Genomic DNA, 10460 nt, shown 5'->3' with positions numbered 1-10460 from the left:
TTTAACACTTGTCGGATTTTTAATGGGCTTGACATACCACATAGGTGGTATGCCAGGCACATAGTAAATTTTCTCGCACAAATGATTCATGACATTTATTAATATCCTATTTATTTTTTTCAAAGAAGAGAAAATTATCCACTTCTTTCAAATAAAGATGGATTAAGGCGTAGAAGATATTCAAATATTTTGGGAATTGAGATAAGGAGAAAACTGTTGATGTAAACACTTTTTCATGAATGATTTCATGAACCCCTTATTAATTTAATTACTTCCCCATCTGTTCCAGCAATTTCTCCTTCTCTTCTTCGTACAAAAGTTCTTGTGCAGTTTTTAATCATTTCCTTTTCTATGTTTTCGATTTTTGAAGCACTCTGATTGTCCTTTGAATCAATTTCTCCTTCTCTTCCTTGATTCGCTTCTCAGATTTCATTGATAAAATCTAAAATAGAAACAGACTTTTATGAAAATAACAGTGAAAATGGCAATTGAAGTAGAGAGAGAAAGGAGTTGGACTAGGATAAGAGTTAGAGAGAGAAAGGAGTTAGACTAGGATAAGAGTTAGAGAGAGAAAGGAGTCATGGGAAAGAGAGGGGAGAGTGTGTATTTTTATTTATTTATTTTTTAGATAAATGGTATTTTGGTAATTGTATAAGAGTGTGTTTAATTAAAGTTGAAAAATGATGAAGTGGCGCATTGACTTGCGTTGACCGGTCATTTTCACCGGCTATACACCATAGTGGGAGGTCATCCCTAAGTTCATACATATTAGTGAGACAAATTAAAGGTTGTACACCAAAGTGTGAAATAGGGTAAAGGTTGTACACCATAGGTGAAATTTACTCAAAGTATGATAGATAAATCTCCTCCGGGCTGGGTTAAAGTCATTGTGGACAGCTCTGCTTTTGGCTCTCCTGGCGAGGCAGGAGCGGAAGACATTTTTCGCAACTATCGAGGCTTTCCCAAAGGTTGTTTTGTTTTTTCTACCCCTCCTTCTTTTGCTTATATGGCTTAATTGAGAGCTGCTATTTTCGCAATTGAACTTACTTGGGAGAAAAATTGGCATCAGCTTTGGGTTGAGTCAGACTCAATGTACGTAATTAATCTGCTTAGACACCGCTCCATGGATGTTCCTTGGAGTATTCGACAAGAGTGGTTACATTGTCTCAGCATTTACTCTAGAATGAATATTATCTTTTCTCACATCTTTAGGGAAGGAAATAGAGTTGCTGATGCATTGTCAAAGTTTGGAGTCACTTCCTCCGTGATCAATTATTGGCCTTCAGCTCCTGCTTTTTGCCACAGGTTTATCAGTGATGACATTTGTAGTATTGCACAATTGTTTTTTTTCTTGACTTTTCTTATCTTTTCTCCTCCCCTTTTTTTTGTTTGTTCTCCTTCCTCTTCTCTTGTTCAAACACTCACTTTTTTCTTTTATTTATATATTGCGGGTTTGTCAGTTCTTGGACCATGGGTGCTCACCCCGTCCAAGTTCTATCTCATCCCAATTTCTATAAAAAAAATATCTCATCATTATATTCATTGGCCATGATAGATAGTATTATATGTCTGAAGGTAATTATTCAATTTTTTTCATATGTTGCAGTTATTTTGTTCTCAATTGTGTTGTCGTTTTATTTTTATTAAACAATAGGTGTTATAGTTTCATCTTTCAGATCCATTTCTCATGTTACCCATGTTCTATACCTCTCGCTACCTTATCCATGTTTTCTTTTTTATTTGTCTTTTTTTTCAAACTGATATCTCCAATTGAAGAAATCCAATAGAAATAGAAGATGCATGGACAACTAAAATCGGGAAACACAAAGGTGTCAAAAATTATAAGAAATTCTTATGTTTTTCAAGGTAATTATTCGATTTTTTTTCATATGTTGTGGTTATTAGTATTATATTTCTGAAGGTAATTATTCGATTTTTTTCATATGTTGCAGTTATTTTGTTCTCAATTGTGTTGTTGTTTTATTTTTATTAAACAATATGTGTTATAGTTTCATCTTTCAGATACATTTCTGCTGTGTTACCCATGTTTTATACCTCTCGCTACCTTATCCATGTTTTTTTTATTTGTCTTTTTTTTTCAAACTGATATCTCCAATTGAGAAATCCGATAGAAATAGCAGCTGCATTGACAACTAAAATCGGGAAACACAAATGTGTCAAAAATTATAAGCAATTCTTATGTTTCTCAAGGTAATTATTCGATTTTTTTCATATGTTGTAGTTATTTTTGTTCTCAATTGTATCGTTGTTTTATTTTTATTAAACAATGGTTGTTATAGTTTCATCTTTCAGAGATAAAATTCCATTTATATCGTTACACAGTTTCATACCTCTCGCTACCTTATCATGTTTTTTTTATTTGTCTTTTTTTTCTCAAATTGATTAAAATAAAAATTTTGTACATTTGCATTCTTTTTTAGTATATGTTGCTAGGTGTTATCGTTTCGATTATTAACTCTAACTAAAATTTAGATTTTCGGCTTTATATGAACTCAATTGTTAGCTTTAATTGAAGTTAGATTAATTTTTCATTCAAATTCTCAAATGTTGAGCATAATGATTCTAATTGATAGAATTAATTTCACATATTAATTATAAAACGTTTTTTTGTACTGAGTGGTTACAATTGCAGTTTAATTCTATTTAAATAAAATTAATTTATGGACTTAATACTTCATTAAGAAAAAAATAAAAATTTTAATTAATGGGCAAAAAATATTTCTGTTGGAATTAATTGGATATGGATCCAATTAGGCCAGCCCGAAATGGAACGGGCCCAAACCCAATAAGAATTAGGGTTAGGTTATCTATTTATTCAGTATAAATAGAAACCCTAACCAACACTAATTCTAAGAGAATAAGGAATTAGGTTTTAGAGATACAGTATCTCAAAAACACAGAAAAGAGAATTTTTCTCTCCTGCTTCCTCCTTTTGGCCGCCGCCCCCTCTCTCTCTTTGGGATTCGTCGTCGCTTTAGTTCGTGAACCAATTGTCTTCCTCTCCCAATTCTATTGGCGTGGTTGAAGGCTTGACCGGTGATACTAGATCGGGTGATTGATCTGAATCCTTCCGCTGCAAATCAAGAACGGGATCTGCGCTACAAGAGGTAACCAGTAAACCCGTTTACTTATTCGGATAAATATATATGTTGTGAATATATGCTTATCCTAACATTGGTATCAGAGCCATTGGATCTAGTATTCCATCTTTACCGCGAATATGTTTGCGTTTGAATCTTTTTTGAAAGATTAAAAATAATTCGTTGTTATTTTTTTTTTATGATTATACACTGGAATTGATTGATTGCGTGATTAAATTGAATTAGGGTTCGATTTAAACGATTTTTACTCAATTAAACCCGTTTTAGTCTTCTGTTACCTTCTGATTTTTCGTTCCGCTTGTCAAATCGAAAAACCGACCACACCATCGAGTCCAAAGACCCCGAAAACCCTAGGTTCCATATATTTTTCATCGCCAGAATCGGCCGGGAAGGCGGTGCGTGGCCTTCACGCGCCACCTAGGGGGAGGAAACACGTGTCTCCCCCCAGCCCGCCACACGGCAGGCGCTGGTTGTCCAGCCGGTGCCGCACTGGCGCCAGCTGGACCAACCAGCGCACGCCACGTGGCAGAGGCCCCTCCACACGCGCCAGGCACGTGTGGGCGCGTGGGGCCTCTTCCCGTGACCAATTTTTTTCCCGTTTTTTACAGAAACGCATTTCTGAATTTTTTCTGTATTTTTTTGGTATTTTTTCAAAAATTTTGGATGAGCAGTTTATACAATCTCTTTTAATTAGGGTATATTAAATATTTTTAATGTGTTATAAATGTTTTATAAACTCTCTAAAAATATTTTATAAAATTATTTATGTGTTATAAATGATTTTAAATCAGATTTAAGGAGGTCCTTACCACTATGACAATCGAGATATGTTTTGATTGGGAAAAGGTCTATGCATGTGGCATTAACCTTTTCTGGTGTTTCTTTGTTTTTGGATAGTCATGGCAATCATCAGATTCACCCCAATGGAGCCTGTAACGGACAATCAAGTGGCTATCAGGGAGATATTTCGCATTAGACTTTTGAAATGCATAATGTCTAAGGAAGTGCGATGGGATGATGCAGATGCTATTATGCGTCACCTGATCGAGGTACATGACCTTATGCAGTGCCTCATCCTTATGGGAGATTTTGACGGAAGTTATGATCAAATAATATTATTCTCCGGCCTTCTTAAAACCCTAAAGTCCTCTCCAAGACTCCATAGGCTATATTTGCATAGCTTTAACAGTTCTGGCTTGAATTATGAACATTTCTTGTTATTGTTCTTAAATGAGCTAGATGAGCTGAATGTCACCTTACCTGTAAGTGACGATGGAGTGAGACTGAGGTCCGAGAGACAACTTAGGTCTGTCCAATACAAGAGCGTTTTTGGGGAGATGCCTGAAATGTTAAGGAGATCTGTGATTCGTTCCTTCCCTCGCTCGTTCCGTGTAGGAGAAATTCCCTACATGGAAGAGATGGAAGATTTTTATGTTGGTTAAATGAACCATTTTTGTTTTTGGTGTGGTTGTGGATTTAATTTTTGGAACAAATTTTTTCTTTGGGGTTTATTATTCTAGTGTTATAATTTTTGTTAGGATATCTATTGGAATTTTTGTTTTCTAATGGATTTTTAATTAAAAAAAAAAATTCAAATGTGTTTGGATAATTTTTTATTTATGGTGTGATTATTCAAATATGTTTGGATAACCATTGGGATCCTAATTTAATTATTATTCGTTTTTTATTGGATAATTTTTGGTATGTTGGATTGGAATTGATGAGCTTGAATAATTTTATGTGAGCATTTAATTGCGATTTATTAAATCAGTGATTAGTTATTATTGATTTAATGATTATCTTCGACCTTAGTAGTTAAGATTAGTCAACATTAAGATCGAAATAATAAATCAAAAGTCATCTTAATTCCTTACAACAACCATATTTTTGTAATAAGTTGCAAAATCGTTACTTGTGAGTAACAAAATTCTCTAAGCATTAATGTATCTAATTAGTTGGATCTAATACTAAAGTGTAAAGGGTAATTTGAGCCACTTCGGTCTCATTTTCGAATCGAAATTTAGAATGAAAATTTGATTGATTAGATATAAGTTGTCTAGAGAATTAATGCGTGTATTGAACCTTTAATAACTTCTTACTAAGTCATGCAATACCATTGTAGATCAGTGATCAATGGCAGCAGCTAGAAAATCTACAGTTGCTGAACTCAACAAAGACCTGAAATTAAATGGGGATAACTATGAGGTTTGGCCAATAAAAAAAAGTATGTGCTTGAAGAGCAAGATGTGCTTGCTCACTTGGATACGGTTATGGCCGAACCTGAGGATGGTGCAACTGCTCAGCTTCGCCGAGATTATACGGCATGGAAGAAAAAGGATTCCACAGCCCGCATCATCATGCTGAGTGCCATGGATGATGAGTTCACTAGGCAATTCTGTAAGATTGAGTCAGCCAAGGGCCTATGGGATGCCTTGAAGGAGAAATTCGGAGGTGTGTCTCTAACTAGGCTCCGCTCATTGACAATTAAGTTTGACACTTACAAGAAGATGCCTGATCATATAATGAAAAAGCATTTAAGAGAAATGTCCAACATGATCAGTGAGTTGAATGAAGCAGGTCATCAGTTGACCAATGAGCAGAAAGTGCAAGCTGTTATCCGCTCTTTGCCAAACAGTTGGGAGCACATGAAGGTGCACCTAACCCACACCGAAGCAATTCAAACCTTCGATGTTGTTTGTCGCCACCTTGAGCTAGAGGAGGATCGCCTGGCACTGATTAAGATCAATGCTGAAGCCCATTAAGTGGGAGCCCACGCAAGTGGGAGGCGTTCCAATCCTCCAAGGCAAAAGCGTAAGCGCTTCTATAGCCAGGGCAAAGAGCAAGCCAAAGAGCCTGTGAATACAGAAAATAGAAAGGGAAAGAGAACAAAGAACAGAAAGAAACCGAAGCTTTCACGTGTGAAATGTTACAACTGCCAAGAAAAAGGACACTATGCAAATGATTGTAAAGTTCCAAAGGTACACTACACTAACTCATATGTGAGTGAAATAAATGTATCTAGCACTGTTCTCATAGTTGAACATGATCCTTTGTGGGTTGTTGATTCAGGTGCAACGGACCATGTGACGAAGGAAAGAGGGACCTTTGTCGAGTTCCGACGAATTCCAGTCGGTTCAAGATGGATCTATATGGGAGACAACTCGAGAGTTGCAGTCGAAGGGATTGGCACATGTAGATTGAGTCTACGTGGCGGTCAAACTCTCCTCCTACAAGATGTTCTCTATGCTCTGAATATTCAGAGAAACCTTATTTCTGTGAACTCTTTGTTAAGAATTGGATTTGCCTTTCTTTTTGCTAATAACAGTTTGCATTTAAGTTTGGATAATGAATTCTATGGTTCAGGATATGTACTGAATGGTTTGACTATTTTGGATGTTGAATTATATGAATCCAATAATTTTTCTGTTACTACTTCTTCTTCTGTGGATAAAGATGTTAGTTTATGGCATGCTAGGTTAAATCACATTGGCCAAGATCGCATGAATCATTTAGCCAAAGAGGGCTTACTAGGTAGTTTAAGAAAAGTTGAATTACCTCCATGCGAACCATGTCTTAAAGGAAAAATGCATAGAAAACCATTCAGGAAGGGTACTAGGGCAGAATTTCCTCTGCAATTAATTCATTCTGATGTCTGTGGTCCAATGAATGTGAGGGCTAGGCATGGGTCCTACTACTTCATCACCTTCATAGATGACTATACAAGGTATGGTCACATCTACTTGATGTCTCATAAGTCTGAAGCTTTGAGTTGTTTCAGAAAGTTTATGCACCTTGTTGAAAATCAACTAGATAAGAAGATCAAAGTTTTGAGAACTGGCCGAGGTCGAGAATATCTTTCAGATGAATTCAAAGCTTTATGTGATGAGAAATGGATAGAGCATCAGTTGTCTATCCCATACACTCCACAACAAAATGATGTTGCCGAGAGGAGAAATAGAACTCTCTTTGATATGGTTCGATCTATGATGGCTGAAGCAAACTTGCCTATTTTCTATTGGGGAGATGCTTTGCTAACAGCTACATATGTTCTAAACCGAGTGCCCTCCAAGACTGTCACTTCCACTCCTTATGAGCTGTGGACTGGTAGAAAACCCGATTTGAGTATGCTCAGACCTTGGGGTTGTACTGTTTTTGCCCATGATACCTCTAGCAAATTTTGGAAATTAGGCCCAAGAGGTAGAAAGTGTGTCTTTATAAGATACCTTGACCTATCAAAGGGATATGTCCTAGTGGGAGAAAATAGTGAAGGCCGAGTGACAGAATTTGAATCACGAGACGTCGTCTTCTTAGAAAATGAGTTTCCTAAGCTAGGAGAAGTTGACACTGATCTCACTCTGTTTGAGGAAATAGATTCAAACGGACCTCTCCATTCAAGTGGGAGGAATTTTGAGGATCAAAGTAATGATACCAATCACTACCAGGAACAAGAACAAGGTCAAAGTTTCGAACCTCAAAACGTTTCGAATGTGACAGATCCTTATTTAAGTGGGAGTTTGATTCCTGATTCTTGTGAGAATTTGGGACAAAGTCTAAGAGATAAGATTCTGGGTTATGATGAATACATGAGAGAAGTTTATCAAAACTCGAAACCGCACCGTACTAAAAGGCAAAGAGTTGATAGTCGATGATTTGGTATCGAAGGCACAGCTCTTTTAGTAACTCCAAATGATGACGCGGAACCTAGAAATGCTAAAGAAGCTTTCACTTCTCCGGAAAAAGACAAATGGACTATAGCAATGCAAGAGGAACTAGATTCTATGAGATCCAACCATGTTTAGGAACTGGTTGATCTGCCAAAGGGTAGAAAAGCTGTTGGGAGCAGATGAGTTCTCAAAGTGAAGCGAAGGGCTGACAATAGTATCGAAAGGTACAAAGCTCGCCTTGTCGCTAAAGGCTATACACAACAGGAAGGAATAGACTTCGAGGAGACATTCTCACCTGTTGTAAGGTTTACATCTATTAGACTAATCTTAGCTATTGTAGCAAGTTTAGACCTAGAGCTACATCAGATGGATGTTAAGACTGCTTTTCTCAATGGAGAATTGAGCGAAGAGATCTATATGTCACAACCAGAGGGCTTCGTGGTAAAAAGCTCCGAGCATAAGGTCTGCAAATTGAAAAAGTCAATTTATGGCCTTAAACAGTCCTCTAGGCAATGGTACCTTCGTTTTCACAATCAAATGATTTCGAATGGCTTCAAGATGCTTGAAGAGGACCATTGTGTCTGCACGAAACCGTTGGGTAGAAATTTTGTCATTTTATCTCTGTATGTAGATGACATACTAATAGCAGGAAATGACATAGAATTTGTAAACCAAATCAAAGCTTGGCTAAACTCAAGTTTTGAAATGAAAGATATGGGTGAAGCCGCATACATACTTGGGGTTAAGATTTCAAGGGATCGATCAAAGAAACTATTAGCACTGTCTCAAGAGACTTATGTTAACAAAGTCATTGATCATTTCGGTATGCGTGGAAGTAGGCCTGTAGATAGCTCGATGACTAAGGACATCACCCTAAGTACCAAAATGTGTCCAAAGAATCCAAACGAAAAGAAAAGGATGGAAAAAGTTCCATATGCAAGTGCCGTAGGTAGTCTAATGTACGCCATGTTGTGTACAAGCCCTGATATCTGTCATGCCATTGGGATGGTGAGTAGATATCAGTCCAACCCAGGACTAGCACATTGGGCAGCTGTGAAGAGGATACTGAGGTACCTCAAAGGAACAGTAGATTATTCTCTATGCTATCAAGGTAAAGACCTAAATCTGAGAGGATACACGGATGCTGATTGGGCAGGAGACTTGGACGAAAGAAAGTCCACGTCAGGCTATGTGTTCTTGCTAGGAAATGGCGCGATTTCCTGGAGTAGCAAGAAACAAAATTGTGTAGCCCTGTCCACCATGGAAGCTGAATACGTATCATATTCATCAGCAGTTCAAGAGGTTGTTTGGCTGAATCGGTTCCTAAATAACTTGAATGTAACCAATTGTCAAACCCAAGTCATAGTTAATAGTGACAGTCAATCTGCTATAGCTTTCGCTAAGGACTAGAGGTTTCACAGCAAATCAAAGCACATAGAGATTAAGTATCAATTTGTCAGGGACTTAATTGCACGCAAAGAAGTTAATGTGAAGTATATATCTACTCATGACATGGTGGCAGATCCCCTCACTAAACCAGTCAAGAGAGATGTTTATGTTAAACATGTTAGATCCCAAGGATTGTTTAGGATCTAAGTATACTTCTCATTCTTCATTGTTTTATTTGTAAGACATGAATTATTAATAAAGGTTTTATGAATTTTCATCAATACACGAGTGCGAGTATTTAATTGTAAATATTTGCTATTATGAACTCAAAATGCATGTTTAGACAGAATGTAGCTCACTCACATGAGCAGTTTCCCCCATTTCGTCAATGTGATGATAAATGAAGGATGAGGCTGTCTTTGAGCAATTTCGAGAGCTTGTTCAATGATAGAAGCCGTCTTGCTATAGACATGGAAAAGTGTTTCCATTACGGTGCAAGATAACATGTGTTACAAATACATGAAAAAGATTAACAAGTAATCTAAAAAGGCAAGTTTGCGATAACTTATAGCCTTCTGTCATAGCCAGAAGTGATCATCATAAGTGATGAACTTAAGTTAGATGTTCAGGCACATCTAAGCCTATGCTTCTGTATGGTGTTAATAACATGCCCTTCTTCAGAAAAAGAATTGAACACCATAACACATGACCCATACCATGTGTGCTTTAGCGACCACAAGATGGAAAAGTAGATTGATCTCGCCTTTTTCTAATGTGAGACTCAAGTCATGAAGATGCGCTTCTTTACTATTATTTATCCTTATAGACCCTAGACTTATTCTAAAAAGTTTAGTCTGATGTAGCTACCTTGGAAAGGGATACCTCGAGGTTGATGAGATAATACCAACCAAAGAGACCCTGACTGGATAAGCAAATCAAATTATAATGGACAGAATAATGTTAAGAGGGAAAGACATCCATTTGAATCATATCTAAGTGTTTCTATTCTTCACCATCCGGACACTTATGCATATGTGCATATTTGTGAAAAATAGATGTACTGTAGAGATCCGAAGACTACAGTGGATATGATATGGAGTCTAGGATAAAAGCATACACCACCGACGATCTGTGTTCAAATCTAAGATCTATATATCTCTAACGAGTACATAGTTCCAAGTTTGTTACATGAAAATCGAGCAGCTATATGTTCTAACGAGTATATAGCACTAGAGCTCTCGATAGTATGCCGATCGCACGAACTATTTGCAAGAGTATGATAGAG

Source organism: Euphorbia lathyris, chromosome 6 (assembly GCF_963576675.1).
Source record: "Euphorbia lathyris chromosome 6, ddEupLath1.1, whole genome shotgun sequence".
NCBI lineage: Eukaryota > Viridiplantae > Streptophyta > Magnoliopsida > Malpighiales > Euphorbiaceae > Euphorbia > Euphorbia lathyris.
Note: the sequence above shows the minus strand (reverse complement) of the source record.